Below are 16,968 nucleotides of genomic sequence, written 5' to 3' on the forward strand. Positions count from 1 at the left end.
AAGGGTTACTCCTGGCTCTGCACTCAGGAATCACTCCTGACAGTGCTCAGAGGACCATATGGGATGCTGAGAATCGAACCCAGGTTGGCCGTGTACAAGGCAAATGCCCTACCCACTGTGCTATCGCTCCAGCCCCCCTAGAGATATATTTTTTAATTTATTTTTTTATTAGTGAAACACCTTGAGGTAGAGTTGTAGACTTACAGATTATTGTGCTTGGGTTTCAATTATACAATGATCAAGTACCCATTCCTCCACTACTGCCCATCCTCCACCACCACTGATCCCAGTACCCCTCCCACTCCCACCCACACACACCCCCATCCTACCCTGCCTTTGTGGCAGAGCATTCCCCTTTGTTCTCTCTGTACTTTTGGGTGCTGTGGTTTTCATAAGAGGCACCGAGAGGCAATCATGCTCAGTCTACAGTCTACTTTCAGCATGTATCTCCCATCCTGGGAAGATCCTCCTAACACCCTTTATTTAGTGCTCCCTTTTCTATCTGAGCTGCCTTTTCCCCTAGCATGTGCAGCTGACCTACAAGCCATGGAGTGAACCTCCTGGTACTTAGAGAGATATATTTTTTAAGCTATCAAAAGATTTTGTGGAGTTAATAATACATGACATTATATTGCTGAAGTGTTTACATTAAATCAGGAAAGGCAAGCTAGAACCTCGGAGGTTAAATTTTTTAATTTATTTTCCAACACCCATCCCTTCACCAATGTGCGCTCTCTCTCTCTCTCTCTCTCTCTCTCTCTCCCCCCCCTTTCCCTCTTCTCCCCTCTTCCCCTCCATCTTGCCCTTTCCCCCTCTCTCCAGCTCTCCCTCTTTCCCTCTCTTCCTCTCCCTTTCTCTCTTTCCCACAATTTAAAAATTATTGGTATAAAAATTATTGGCATGGAGAAATAAGAATTCAAACCATAGAAGATAGAAATAAGAACAGAGAGTAAGCTAGTCAAGCTTGTCAAGATAAAGGGAAATGAATACCAACAACTAGTTTTCACTGGTGTACCAGGCACTGCTCTAAATTATATACGCATATGCAGAGACATTTATAATATCATAATCTGTATATGTATTTGCTCATTTAATCTTTACAACAAATTGGACAAAGAAAGGTTAAGTAATTTATCAAGATAGTAAGAGTTAAGACAGGGATTTAAAAAATGTTTGAGATAATACTGCTTTACAACAATGTGTATATTTCAGGTGTGGAGCTTCTCACTGTGACAATTATATTTATACCACAATTTATCCTCCACCCAATAACCCCACTCAATATTTTTCTTCACTATCTGCTCTTGTCTTTTGGTAACCAACACTCTGTTGTCAGAATCTAAGAGTTTGTTTATTCTTTTTTGTTTCTCTATCCTTCACAAATGAATGAAGTCATATCTTACTCATCTTTCTCCTTTTAAGTGCAGAAATGTTTACTCAGAGTAGCTCTGGCATCTCTGCTGTCAACCATCAACTTCCTCTATTTACTTTAGTTGTATAGTTTTCAGAATTTAGCTACTGATACGGTGATATTTTAAAATCTCAGTTCAGCTATCGTCTTTCTGGCCTTGTATTAGTAGTGTCTAATATACTACATTCTCGCTTCAGTTTGTATTATAAAATATACTGATTTACCGTTGTCAGTACAGTTATATTAACCATATACTAAGAATATACTAAAATCAAAATAGTCCAGAAGAAATAGTGTTGTACTATATATTTTAATATATTGTTTAAGTTTGCATGCAAGAAAATTTAAATACAGGCATATGATTTACAGACATGCATACACATTTGCATATGCATGCATACACAGTCACTTTTCCAAACCACACTAAAGATGTTACTTTTGAAATAAGATAACATGTATTATATTATCTTTCTGAATAAATAGCTAGAAAATAATGTTTGGCTTGAATAACTGAGTTCTTTCATACATGGATGTTGAATATATTTCTCTTCTATTCATTGAAATATCTAAATGCAGACATCTGTAAATCATTATATTGAAGGAATTATCTCTTTTCAAAATATATCAAAGATTAGTTTTACAAGATATATGCTTTAAAGAGAAGTGCTATTGACACTAGTTTTTCTAATTCACTGAACAAACATTATTATTAGAATTTCCTATGTCCTTCAAACTGTGGTAGATACTGTTCTCTGATTTGTATCCATGGTATAGTGTGTACTGCAGGAGTTCTAATTCTGCTGTGATACATCTATTAATAATTGGGTGATAATTTCCTTGGTTTCTACATGTTTTGCTGCAAGCAAGACACTAAGAACCCTGTTTTACAGATTCTTTTTTCAAGGACATTCTGTAGAAAAAACAGCAAAAGATAAAAGTTAAAGGTGCTCCAAGAGGAATATGCTAGTAAAAATAACTTGAACATGAAGCTGATTGAACAGAATAGTTAGAGAAATTTAATTAGTAAAATATAATAACATACATCGTCAAGTATTTAATAGAGATTTCAGCTAGCTATTATATTCTAGCTAAATTAACTTTCTTTGTTCTTTTTATATTAAAATTTTACCTACCTACTTTTATGCACGGTGTTCAAAGTTTAATTTGGCAGTGCAGTATTTTATTTAGCAGAAATTGAAGCAAAAACAATATGGAGGAAGAAACCTCAGAACTGGTTTACATTCTGCCTTTTTTACCTTTAATAAAAAGTGCCTGGTCAGAATTACTCAAAAATATTTGATGTCTACTTTCCCATAAATTTGGCAGTAAAATATTCCTGACTACATATTCTTCACATCATTGTATTTGTAATGTGGATGAAGACTTTCTGCATTACACATTTGTCTATAAAAAGTAATTGCTTATTTATGTGTATTTTTGTCTTATCACAAAAAAGGATTGATACAACTAACAATATCAGCAGAAGAAACCGATATAAATCCCCTTTAGTTGTTGTTTACCTCTACCACCAGAGATTGTAAGCAATTGAAATGTTTAATGAAATATGTGTTTTAGATATTTTTACATCGCAAGCCACCTCAAAAGAAAAAAAACAGCAAAAGTCTACCCCAAATTCATCAGCAAAGAATGAAATGCAAAAGTAGAGTAAGAGGGTGATCTACGGCACAGATATGAGGGCGATATGTGCCTTGCATGTGCAACATCCTGGATTTAATTCCTGGCACCACGTGGTCCTTAATACCACTCAGAGTACACCTGGTGGCCCTAGCACTTCTGGGAGTGCCCTAGCCTCTGAAGCACTGCTGGATGTCGACTCTAAAATTAAATATTAAATAAAATAAAATATTCCATATATTCTGACTGTGCCTTTGAATTAATTTGTAGTACAGGACACCAAGTAGGAACTTATCCCCGAACCCCAAAGAAAACTCATTTCTTTTTTTTATTTCTTTAAAATATATACATATTGTAGTTTAACAACATAGTTACAGTAGTTTGGAAGTACAAAGTTACTGAACCATCAGCACCACCAAAGTATCAAGAATCCCCATCACTGCCTTTTGTCACTTTTAATCTATTTCTTCCTTTCTTTCACATCCCTCTCCACCAATTCTTGGTAATCTCAATTTTGTAGTCAAAGTCCAAGGTTTTGTCATAATTTGATCATATCTATGCCTTGTTTGCTTTTCTATATACCACAGATAACTGAGATTATCAGTATCTTTTTCTCTCTCTGACTTAGAACGATACCTTCCAGTGCCATCCATGTTACAGTGATTTGCTAGGTTTCCTCTTTTATTATAGCTATGTAGTATTTCATTGTGCGTATATGCCATAACTTCTTTATCCATTGATCTGTTATTGGATATTTGTGTTATTTCTATATTTTAGATATTGTACTTACAGCTGTAATAAACATAGGTGTACATATATCTTTTCAATTAATGTTTTTGTGTTCCTAAGATAGATGACAAAAAGTAGCTCTTACTATTTTGAAATCTCCACAGTTTTAAACAGAAGCTGACCCACAGAAGCTGAACATTCCCACCAACAGTGTATCAGTCTGAAGTGGTTGCATACAGCAAAAGAAACAAAGGCTGAAATGAAAGAACATCCAGATTTTTCACCACAATTCTATGGAATATTATTTCCAATCTTTTTTATATATGTCTTTCTCACTTATATGAAATGTCTCCATGTCCTTTTGATTTGCATTTCTCTGATAATAGGTAATGGTGAATAATTTTTCATATGAATACTGTCCATCCACATCCGTATGTCTTCTTTTGGGGGGGGGGTGTCTGTTAATTTCTTCTCCCCACAATCCCTTTTTCTGCTAGGATCATTGGGCTTTTATTTTTGGGTTTTGTGAGTACTTCTTACATCTTTTATGTCATATGAATGATGTGAAAATATTTTCTCCCATTTAGTGGTGGATGTCCTTTCATTTTAGCCTGAGTTTCTTTTGCTATATGCAACCACTTTAGATTGATTTAATCTCGTTTGTTATTTTTGCTTTTATTTTATTTTCCAATAGACTCAAATCATTGAAGTTACTTCTGAGGTTCATATCCTAGAGAATTTTATATTTTCTTCATTCTATTTTATAGAATTTTGAAGACTCTTATCTTGATTTCTTTAGTCCATCTTAAATTAATTTTTATTTATGGCATAAGATAGAAGTTTGGTAACTTTCTTTTGTTTTTGCATGTGACTCTCTGTGTCTTATCTGTTGATAAGTTTAGAGATGCTGACTTACTGAACTCATATCCATTAATCCACAATTATCAAGACATTTTAAGCCAACCTAAATATATCCAAATATGTATCTTATTGTCCTGGATAATTTGAATGCAAGCACATTTGTAACCCTGAATTATTGTTGTAATTATGGTTGTGTGCTGACCTGGCTAGATGAGTAGTGATTTTGAGTTCCCATTACCTTGGCATCCATTCCAAGTTCTTAAAAATGAAATTCAGCTTATTTCTTGTTTATTGGCTTGAATTTTCTTGGTTTGCCTTTACATACATGAAAATCTATTAAAAAAAATCTTACAGTTGTGATATTTTTGATGAGAAATCATTAAGCACCGGTAGCATTTATCAATTCACCACCTTAAAATGAATATCTCTAAGATCATAATCAGCCTTCTGAAAATCTAAAAAAAGGATATTTACAGTATCACTTTATTACTTTTATTGAGATACTGTGATTAACAGTACTGTTGATTTTACTTTTTTATACATACATACTTCCAATACCACACCCACAAACAGAGTGCCTGCTTCCTTCCACCAGTGTCCCAAGAACCTCTCCAAGTCACCCCTCTCCATCAAGTTAAGCTCTTCTATAGACAAAACTTTCAGTTCTGATGCCTTTGACCATTTGTTGATACCTTTCTTTCATTCGTCTTCCCTCTACTCTGGGCTCAAGGTTGATCTGGGCATCCCCTTTAAAACATTGCATTTTCTCATCCAGCTACTCTACATAACACATCTAAGTGATATCAGCCATAAGAAATGATGAAATCATGCCACTTGCTGCAACATAAATAAAACTGGAAGACCTCATGTAAAATGAGGTAACCCAGAATAAGCACTATGTTTCTTTACATTCCACTTTTTAAAAATATTTTTTAATTGTGGAGGTGTTGATAACCTAAAAACACACTTATAGATGAAATTAAACTCCTGAAATTCCACAAAATTGTAGCTCAATAAATTGATAAAAAATTTTGAAAATTACATGTATTTTGCATATATATAAATTAAAATTTAATATATGAATTTTATGCTAATACATTTAGAATTTTAAATGAAATACATTACTCTTACAAATACAGTAGTAGAAGTGAGGAAAGGAAAATTTTTTTTCAAATTTGAAGGAAAATCTGTATAGGCCTGTAAAAGTACATTATATACTAAATAGGTAATGTTGGTTTTATTTTAATCTGTAATAGTCAAGATAAAGCTTGTTTGAGGCTAAAAGTGAGTGGGGACAGTGTTTTCTCTTAGCATCTTAAGAAAGCATCATACAACTCTATTTTGGGTTTAGCCAATCATGTACTCTCAGGAATTTGAATGTAAGGAAATGCTGTGGTACTTGTGGGATAGTTGAGAATTAAGACACACCTGAGATATCATGCTAACATCTTAGTCCTGAAAATAACTCCAGATGAATACTATATTCTGGCAATTATTGTAATATGATATTTGTTGTGTCTACATTTCCCAGGAGCACTTTATTTTTAAGTTATCTCCAGTACTTGGTTCCTAAGCTTTCTTATTGATTCTTTGAGCTGCAGCTATTCTTCCAATAAATTTACATTTGGCTCAACCTAATTCCCTTGGCAGGGGAGGGGGGGTGGAGGGGTGGAGAAGCCTGATTCATAAGTGCTGAATAATGAAATTATGAAATTTTGTCTTATAGAGCAGGAAAATTCTTCAATAGGAAATTTTACTGTATATTATACCTAATGGCACCATTGTTTTAAGTACAGTTGACTTACATTCACATTCTAGGAATATCTTAATTTTGCAGATAGTAATGACAAATTTCCTAGTTTCTTGATCTTTCATGTATTAAGTTCTCTCACTTGGAACTGCTTAATTTTAAAATTCGGGAGAAAATCAGTTTTACCTTCTGGAATTTTCTCTTTTCAATTGGAATATTTCCAGCCATCTCAGTTGATAATTCTACTGATCAATTTCAAATTACCTTTGATCCTAATTCTTTTATTTCTAATATCTATCTCTTGGTAATATTTTTTTGAAAAAGCTTTCTCTTCTTAGCCTAGTTAATTCACTAGATCTTTGCTGTTTCTCCTTCTCTTAGTACTCAGTTCCTTTAGCTTCATTGGTACCACTCATAGGCCACGTTTCCACCATGTGGTGCACTATCAGTAATTCGATTGATAACTGGTCAACAAAGTTCCTTAACACCATTTACCTGCCAGGACATCCTCTTACTGTCCACTGGTAGCCCTTTCTAATTACCAGAGAAGACTTGCTAGTTACTATCTTTTTATACTGTCTACTGGCAAATTCCCCTAACACTATAAAAACCAAATTAGACTTGTTTTATTCACTGCTTTAAACTTCCAATCACATAATGGAGTGATGATCCCTTTAGAATCTAAAGTTTTAATGATTACTCTTTAAGTCATATTTAAAACCCTAACTTGGGGCTGGGGCAGTTGAACAGTAGGTAGGGTACTCCCTTTGCATGTGCCAACCCTGATTTGATCCCCAGAACCCCATAGGGTTCCCCAGGCCTATCAGGAGTGATCCCTGAATACAGAGCGAGGAGTAAGCCCTGAGCATTGTTCTGTGTGGCTCCCAAATCAAAACACCAAACCCTAACTTGGTTGTGAAATAATCACAAGGAATAATCACACTTGACAAGGAATAATCACACTTCACATTATTCATATTATTCACAATTATTCATATTATTCACATATTCACATTATTCACAAGAATAATCACACTTCACAAGGAAGTGAAGGGTATTTTTTTAATCAAATTTCAGGTGAGTAGCCTATTTTTTTTTCTGTTATCACAAATCATAGCAACATTTCTTATGACTGAAAGTGAAAGGAAAGGAAAACACCGTGGGATGTTTTTGCTACATCATATAAATTCCCATTGCAGATTTTACAACTAGCTTACACAGAGAAAACATTCCATAAATATTGATAATGTTGATGATATATTGCACATATTGTATGGACTAATGTCAGGGTACGAACACATTGCTTGTATTTCTAAAACCAAGGCAAACAGTAATGTTGACAAATGATCATACTATTAGTTGTTTCTAAATACTGGTAGTTCAAAGTCAGTCCCTAATCCATTTATCAAGACTGTAACTGAAATTCAGTTACAATGCATTTGCCAAGCTTGAGCATTTAAGCATAAGCATAATTTGTCTGGCATTAATTATATTTTTAGATAGGTTTGGAAGTCAAATTTACAGGCAAAGTATCTGGAACACATTCAGAAACATTGGTTTACTTACAAAATATGAGATTTCTCTTTGTCCCTCAAAAGAAAATAATTATTTCATTTTGGGATGTTAAACTAAGTTTTTTGGAGCACCTTATGTGATATTATAATAGTGTTAACACAATTATAAACACATGATTTTCCTGTTATGTCAATTATCAGTGCTTATGCACCAGACCCTTAGAGATATTCCATTAAAGCTAATGGTGAAGGGGCTGGAGCAATAGCACAGTGGGTAGGGCATTTGCCTTGCACACAGCTGACCTGAGTTCGATTCCCAGCATCCCATAGGGTCCCCCGAGCACCGCCAGGAGTAATTCCTGAGCATAGAGCCAGGAGGAACCCCTGAGCATTGCCGGGTGTGACCCCAAAAAACAAAAAAAAGTTAATGGTGAATAGATACGCTGATAAATATGATACACTAAAAGTTTGAGAGAGACAAAATGTACAATTAAAATTATTTGATAGATTCAACTCCAAATAAAGTCGATGTGTCTGATTGTATTCTGCCATAATAGTCTTACCATTTTTATGATTTTTTTTTCTTTCGTCCTTCTCTCTGGGCTTAGATTAATGCTGGATCACTGTGATGTATCAGGAATAAAAGATTAGAATTTTTAAAACTTCATCAGATAAAATGCTAGCTATTTTTCAAGCTTCAGCTGTTCAGAGAAAACAAGTTCAAAGAAAAATTTAACTTTATTCCTCAGGTTAGCATGTCTGAACTCAATTGTTATTTGTTACTTTAGAAATGTTTTCTCCACCCAATCTGGCATTTCAGTTCTTTGAAAACATCCTGCCTAATTTTCTGATACACCTCAGGAATTTTACTTAAAGCAAACTTTGATTTACTTAAAGGAACTTTGATTTCTTAAACCCTTTCTCCATTAAATATTTCAAGTATTTAATTATAAATCTTGACAGTTTCAAATATATTGTGGCTTGTAGTTAGAATTTGCATAATCTGGAAGTTTTCTTAAAGAAAACAATAACCCATGTGGGGTTATAGTTTTCACCCATGTATATTTATCTTAAATCCTTGAAATTTCTTGAGGTAGGAGATAACTTACTGCTTTTGCCTAAGATCAAGAGTGTGGGTTCCATCCTTAGCACTACTGATTTGGGGCAAATAATTATTGTGGGTGTTCTGTATATGGAAATAAGTTTAGAAAAATCTCCTGCTTTTACCTACTAGATGACAGTACCGACACCCATCTCAGCCCAGTTGAAACAACCAAAAGTGTCTTTAGACACCACATTCCATGGTGGTCAGAATCACAACTGCTGTAGCAAGTAATAACTCTATTAAAGGAAGAATTTTTTGTCGCCAATTTTTAGAAAAGGAACTGTAAGACTGAGCTGAAAAATAGGAACTTAGTTTATCTGGGAGAAGAGTTTTAGGGAAAATAAGAATAAATCCCTTGTCCCTAATTTAATCATCTCTGTGATGGAAAATAAAGCTGAGGTAGTCCTGTAAGTATATATTCATTGAAAAAGAAAGGAATTTTGAAAATTCAAAGAGAGGACATAAACTTGGAAATAATAGCCCATATAAAGGCGACAGGCATCTCAGAAATAGTTGATAATTCAGAAAGACTATCAAAAGATAAATGTTACATGCTAAAGGATAAGGAAGCCAGGATTCACAAGGCTCAAATGAAAAAAAAAATAAGAGATTAAATAAAAGAAATAGGTTAAAATTAGATTTTAAAAGACAAAAATAAAAATTAGATAAATGGCTGGAGCGATAGCACAACAGGTACGGTGTTTGCATTGCATGCAGCCGGCAGGACTGACCCGGGTTCAATTCCTCTGCCCCTCTCGGAGAGCCCGGAAAGCTACCACGGGTATCTCGCCCACACAGCAAAGCCTGGCAAGCTCCCCGTGACGTATTCGATATGCCAAACACAGTAACAACAAGTCTCACAAAGGAGTTGTTACTGGGCACACTCGAGCAAATCGATGAACAACGGGAGGACAGTGACAGTGACAATATTTCAGGTAAACTAGAACTGAGTAGAAGTTAACAAATCTATTTTAGAAACAAGTAAGGAGCATAATAGAATTGTCCATTCTCACATATATTTTTGCTTATAATATGCTTTATAAATTTTTGTAGAAAACCTATAAATTATGCAGTATGGACCAAGGAAATGCTAATGAGCAATGAGGTCTTTGTTGCAGGCCTCTATCTTTTGTGAGTTATTTGGTAAATTTTAAAAATCTGAAATAAAAAATGAGATTGCCATACACAGAAACGTTTGGGGTAGCAAAGGTGGATAAGGTATCTACAGATTACAGAAATAGTATATACAAATTATAGAAATACATGAAAATATACCAATAAGCAAATGACAAGCCATAACCAATTGATCGTTATTGTTTGGTGCAGGGGAAGAATTCCTCACTGCTCCATGTTCTTTGCTGGATGACTGAATAATCAAACCAGCGTTAAACAAGCTAACAAAGAAAAAAAATAATAGTTTACTTAAAGAGAATTTACATAGCGTAAATTCTAAACAAAAATAGGGTGAACCTGGGATTCTTATCCGACGTTTATGGAGTTAGGGTATCAAGGGAGGGAGAAGGGGAAGACTTCCATCTTTACTCTGAGAGTGAAGCGAGTCCTTAGGGAGGGGACATACCTTAATGAACATATATCTGAATGATATATCCCAGACTACATTCTTCCAGTTGGTGAAAAGGGAGAATGATCATTGCTTCATCGACTAAGAAAAGGGCAGAGAACCGAGACAAGACTTGCTAGCCTCTAGGGCCTCCTTCTCTGCAAGTCAGGAACTTGAACTTGTATTCATCTGTTTCCTAAGTAATAGTAACAATTTCTCCATTGACTTTAGTTCCTCATACTGAAGTCTCACTTAAAAGGAGAGGCTTAGTTTTGGCATATTGAGAAAAGATTATTTGACACTTTGGGGAAGCTTAAACCTATATTATAATTAATGAAAAGTTACTACCTTAACAATAACAGTCGCATCACAGTCTGTGAATGAAGATGAAGATTTTTCTGGTATGGTCTCTCCACACCAGAAAAATCAGTGTAAGGAACTGATTGTCAAGTGGGTTGCATTACAAAGTTGTGTGCAAAATCCTCTAAACATCTAGGAAGAGGCCGGAAAAAAGGATTACATAGAAAATTACTTTTAAAAACCCTCCTTTACACTTTTAAATTTCAGTAGGAAGTACAGGAGATAGTTATTCATTCCTAAGGGGTTTGTGGGTGATTTGAGAATCTCATAGCTAAGATAAATTGGTTTTGATTTGTACAGACAAATAATTTAATCCTTGGAGAGTTACGAGATTATAAAATATATTACCTATATATTTTTATTCAAAATAATAATTGAAGACTTTTCCCAAAATTAATACTGAAATCTAGACTAGTTAAATTGTGATATAAATTGACGTTCCTTAACAGACTGAATGCTCTAAGTGCCATGTATCTCAGGATGATTTATTGCTGGATGAGCTCTGTAGCTCAAAGTGAATATTTTTAAATGCTTGTTGAAATTATCTCCCACAGTAATTACAGGATTGGTCTGATTCTAAAAGGTGTTTTGTTTATTTAATTTTCATGTTTGTCTCTTACCTCAGTTTAGAAGAGAAATCTTGGCGTTTTGGAGGATAATATAAACTAATTACTCTTTCTGTCCTAAACCAGTAGTTGGTAATAATGACCAGCCTGTTTTGGTGACTTTACTATAGGAAAGTGCACTCAAAATCAGTTTTCTTTCTATCCACAAAAGTGTACCTGAGTAGAAAGTTATAATAGCTTCCCTCTTATTAGAAGGTAAGTAATGATTCTGCAGTTTTGAATATTGAATTCAATGAGGTAAACCATTTTCGTTATTTTAGTTTTTGCCCTAAATTTCTTCACTGCAGGATTTATGGACATTCCCAAGTAAGTTTATGTAAAAGTCCAATAGTGTGAATTATATCTATATATAAAAATGTAAAATAATAAGGAAAATGAAATATGGTAGGCGAGTATATTAATCACTATATATAGGTGAGTAGCTATTTATCATCATAGTTTTCTATATTTGTCATATTTTTGAAATTAAGTTAGCAAAAATATATCTAGTTAATCACAAATGGTATATGTTAAAATGACAGAGAAAATATTTCAAGGATTTCTTTGTCTAGAGGGCCAGAGAGGTGGCCCAAAGGCCTGGAGTGTATGCTTTGAATGTGGGAACTTGTGTATCAATCCTCAGGACTGTGTAGTCTCCTGAGCACTGAAGAGAACAACCCCCAGCAGTGTGTGACCCAAAAGCAGAAACATGAAAAAGAAAAAAACACAAACCTTTGTCTAGATGGTAAAATTAGTGATAATTTTCCTTTCATCTGATTTTTTTATACTTTACCAACCATAGCTCAATAACTAGCTTCTGTCTTTCTCATACCAAACATAATGTACATGTATCTTTTTGCATTAGTATTTTGTGTTCCTGAGAAAAATACATAGTAAATTTCTTAATCATTATAGTTTGGTTATTAATGTTTTGAAAGTGCACGCAAATTTCCATAGAAGCTGAACCATTTTACATTTCCAGCAACAGTATTTGAGAATTCCTTTGCCCTGCTCACCACCACTACTTGTATCTGTTTTGAATATTCCCATTTAGATGAGATTATATTTCACTGTCATTTTTATTGTCATTTCCTATGATAATCAGTTTTGATACATAACTTTTATGTGCATTTTAGTCATCTCTATGTCTTCTTTGGTGAAGTGTCTGTCAGATCTTCAGTTTCTGTGATGGTGTTTTTGTTCTTTGTTGTGAGTTTTGTGAGTTTTTTATTTAACTTGGATATTAGTCCTTTGTCAGATGTATGGTGTGCAAAAGCTATTTTCTCAATCAATAGAGTGACTTTTTTTTTTTGCTGGGGGGTGGTGGAGTAGTTTCACAATACAGAATCCTTTCAGTAATGTTATTTTTGGCTTTTGTTTTCTTTGGTAATGAGGTTGAATCTCTGAATATACCACAGAAATCATTATCATGTTTTTCCTTGCTGCTAGTTTGGAAGTTTTCTGTATTGTTTTTAAGGCATTGTGATTTACAACTCTATTCACCAAGAGTTTCAGGTGGAAGTTCCCTCTTACAACTCCAAACCCATCACTTGATGGTGTTCCTCCACCAATATGATCAGGTACGATTTGCTGTTTGTTTATTCCAAATAGTTTGGTCTTGAGGTTGCAATACAGTTTGTATCTAAAGTTCTGTTCTTTTTTTTTTTTTTTTGCTTTTGCTTTTTGGGTCACACCTGGTAATGCACAGGGGTTACTCCTGGTTCTGCACTTAGGAGTTTCTCCTGACGGTGTTCAGGGAACCATATGGGATGCTGGGAATCGAACCCGGGTCAGCCGTGTGCAAGGAAAATGCCCTACCTGCTGTGCTATCTCTCCAGCCCCTAAAGTTCTTTTCTTAGATCCCATTTTAGCTTTAAATCATGTCTCGGAGACCCCACTACTACTCCCTTCCCTTCCCACATTTTTTATTGTTCAGATCTTTTACATTTTCTGTTGTGGGTTTATTTTCTTCTTAGAGAAGAACCTTTAGTATTTCTGACAAAGATGGTGTTCATATACATTTATTTTTCAAAGAAAAAATCTGATTCATAAATGTAGTTTTGTTACAGGCTTCAGAGAATAGTACCTATCAGGATGGTGTTTTTGCTAACCATGTTGTTTTCACTGTTGACATGTGGTTAGGAAAGAAACCTTAGAACGCCAACACCCTCAGGCTTTCCAGTGTAGAAGAAGCCCAGAAGGATTCTTCAGAACAAGTTCTACTGGATTTTCTCAACTCAGAGTTTTATGTCAGCTCTCTATATGCTTTTTTAATTGTCACACAATTTAATTGTATTTGGTATATACACTTCTAACAAGACTAGAGCCTTTTTCTGTTTTAGTTACAAACTGATTTTTCTTTTTTATTATTGTCACTGATTTGTGGCAAAAGGAAAATTGTATAATGGCATTTATTTAATCATCTCTCCATCTTCTCAAAAGGAAATATGTCAAAGGAAAAACAATCAACAAGTTATATCATTTAAAATTATGAAGCAATTTGCAGAAATATCCATTTATTCCTAAACTCCTTATTATCATATTCTAATAGTGAGAATGGAACTAGGTTTAATACATTTTTTATCACTGTATTAATGAGTTTCGGATTATTTTGTTTTATTTTAATCTCTAATTGAAATTTCACCCCAAGCAGGGTTTTCTTTCAATTACAATAAGGAGATTTTCCATGTAGTTGGTAGATTAGTTTCTAGGCTATACTTTTCCCCAAATAGCAACAGTTTTCAAAGTTGTGACATAACAAAAACTCCTGCCAGTTCTAATATACTGAAAATATAATTGAAGTAACTTGCCAGACCAAAATAATACACTTAATACATGTGCATTATATTAACTTTTCATTTTTCAAGGCAGAAATTAGAGTTTATATATAAAAGTTAAGCTTCTGTTACTGAAAAGTCTGTAGGAAGTTCTATAATTAAAAGGTTAAGTAGTTTTTAGTGCTTGTACTGAAAAAGCACTGTCCAAGATCGAACAAAAAAGCCTGCCTTCCTTCCTTCCTTCCTTCCTTCCTTCCTTCCTTCCTTCCTTCCTTCCTTCTTTCCTTTCCTCTTTTCCTCTCTCCCTCCTTAAATCTCACACAATCTTTTCCATTTCTCTTTTTCACTTTTTTTCTGGCCACTTCCATACATGACTCCTAAAGAAATTCTAGTGAGTATTTGAAGAAAAAAATCTGATGGTGAATGGGCTGGAGGTAGGGAAAGTTCTATCATCTGTCAACAGGTGTAAGTGTGCTGGTTCTTGTAAACCCTGTGATAGAGCAAATGTTTAAATATGCAAATTGTGGAAATTAAGAAATACCAACGAAATAAGTATACCCAAAGCTGATTTAGGCAGAACTTGCCACAACAAAGGAGTAAAATATAGTCACTTGAATTTTGCCAGCAATTCAAAAGGAGGCAGAAGAGAAATTTTTGTAGTGGAAAATCTTCAGTTATTCCCTCTCTAATTTGATCAAGAGTAGCTTTAATTTCTAAAAGTCTGACTGGTAGAAGACTGCTTCCTTCAATAAGATTATGAGGGTTGGAGTCAAACTTTCATTTTTATGTATGGTCTATGTAGAAAAACAAGATAATTTATCCCCAAATTTGTACCATGCATGGGTTATATAAAGCTGGGGGTATTGAAGATGCAAGTGGATTCAAGAAAACCATTTTTAACTTTAATTGGACAAGGAGGGGGCACATCGGACTGATTCTTGGAACTACTCCCTACTCCTTGTTAGTGTTTGGCTCCCAGCTGTGTTGAAGGAAATATGCAGTACCAGAAAGCAAATAGGGTCATTCACATGCAAGGCATCATCAAAAACTTTTACATCTCCTTTAACTACCTAAAATAATTTGATAGAAGGCAGCTGACAAAAAAGAAACTGTTATTAGAATTATCTCTTTTTAATGGAAAAATGCTATCTATAGGAGAGAGATTGAAACGTTCAAAACGGCCCAGTATGTGGCCCAAGTGGTAGAGCACATGCCTTGCATATGTGTCACCTTAAATTTGATCCTTTGCACTCCATGGCTCCCTGGACCCTGAACCTTTCTGGGGGCTCACAGCCATTTTGTTTTGTTTTGTTTTAAGGTGAACTCAGCTACATAAAAAGAAACAGGGAAGTAAATTGAACGATGAACTACAGAGGCAGAAGGTGAAATGCACCAGAAATCTGATGTGACATTCAAATTCAACCAGCAGTTCAGGACACCTTCAGTTATAACAGAAAGATAGACATAATTAACATTTTCGGTTACCACTTTTCATTTCAGTCCTTGAGTGTAGAGAGAAAAAATCCTCTCTGAAGACTGGGAAGCTAGGATTGTCTTCATCAAGAGATTACCTCTGGCAACTGAGCCAGAAAAGTCAAATGCATGGCAGCAGGGTCAGGGTGCTTAAAGGTCTGGAGTGTATGCTTTTCATGCTCAAGCCCTGGGTTCAGTCTTTGGCACTCATGATCCCATGAGAACAGCTGGGAGCCAGGAACAGCCTCTGAACAGCTGGGTGTGGCCTGAAAACCCCCAAAACACAGGTTTTTGGAAACCTGTGTTTATTTCTTATAAAAAGTTCAAGAGACTGGGATCGAAACAGTAGGTGCTTGCCTTTCACACAGCCGACTTGAAAAAAGAAGGAAGGGAGGAAGGGAGGGAAGGCAGGCAGGCAGGCAGGCATCTCATACTTCAGCATAACATCTTGAACTAACTTCAGTTGTGTAGAAATTAGCACTTAGAGCACAATAGCCAAGCGACCTGGTTTTTGTTTTTAATCAGTTTATCATTACATTTCCCCGTGATGTCCATTAATATCAAACATATCTACCATTCTAGTGGCCATTTAACCTCCTATACCTTCATTTCATATTGTAAAGTATCACATTTTTAATTTACTTAATTTTCAAAGTACCTTTTTCAAAGTATTTTCAAAGTATATTAATCCTTTCTTCAATGGCTACAGGCTCAATATTTTCAGTTAGACAAAAATATCAAAGAATTTCCTATTTACCTTTCTTGTCTCTCTTGGTTGTTTATTATTACTATTATCTTGTAGTGGTTTTCTGTTTACTGGTATCCTAGTTCCCTAAAAATAAAAAGAGAACATAAGTGAAAATTATTATGATTTACTTTATGCCTATAATATTTTTATTCTCTTTTCTTCCTTGATGGATGGTTTTGCTAAATAGAGTTTGAAATAACTGTCCCTCAGACTCACCCTCCATAATTTTCTAGCTCTTTTTATTGCTTTCCAGAAGTTCATTTTTGTCTGATAGTAAATTTTCTTTTTTTACCCAAAAGCATTTATAATATTTTCTATAAGCTATATTCACTTCTCATGTCAAATTACTTTGGCTATTACCTACAAAGCAATATTAATTGTTCTGATCATAGGCAGGTTTTCTCATTAATCACATTAAATATAAAAACACCTTTGTCCT

Source organism: Sorex fumeus, unplaced genomic scaffold, assembly GCF_029834395.1.
Source record: "Sorex fumeus unplaced genomic scaffold, SorFum_2.1 ptg000086l, whole genome shotgun sequence".
In the NCBI taxonomy this organism is placed as follows: domain Eukaryota; kingdom Metazoa; phylum Chordata; class Mammalia; order Eulipotyphla; family Soricidae; genus Sorex; species Sorex fumeus.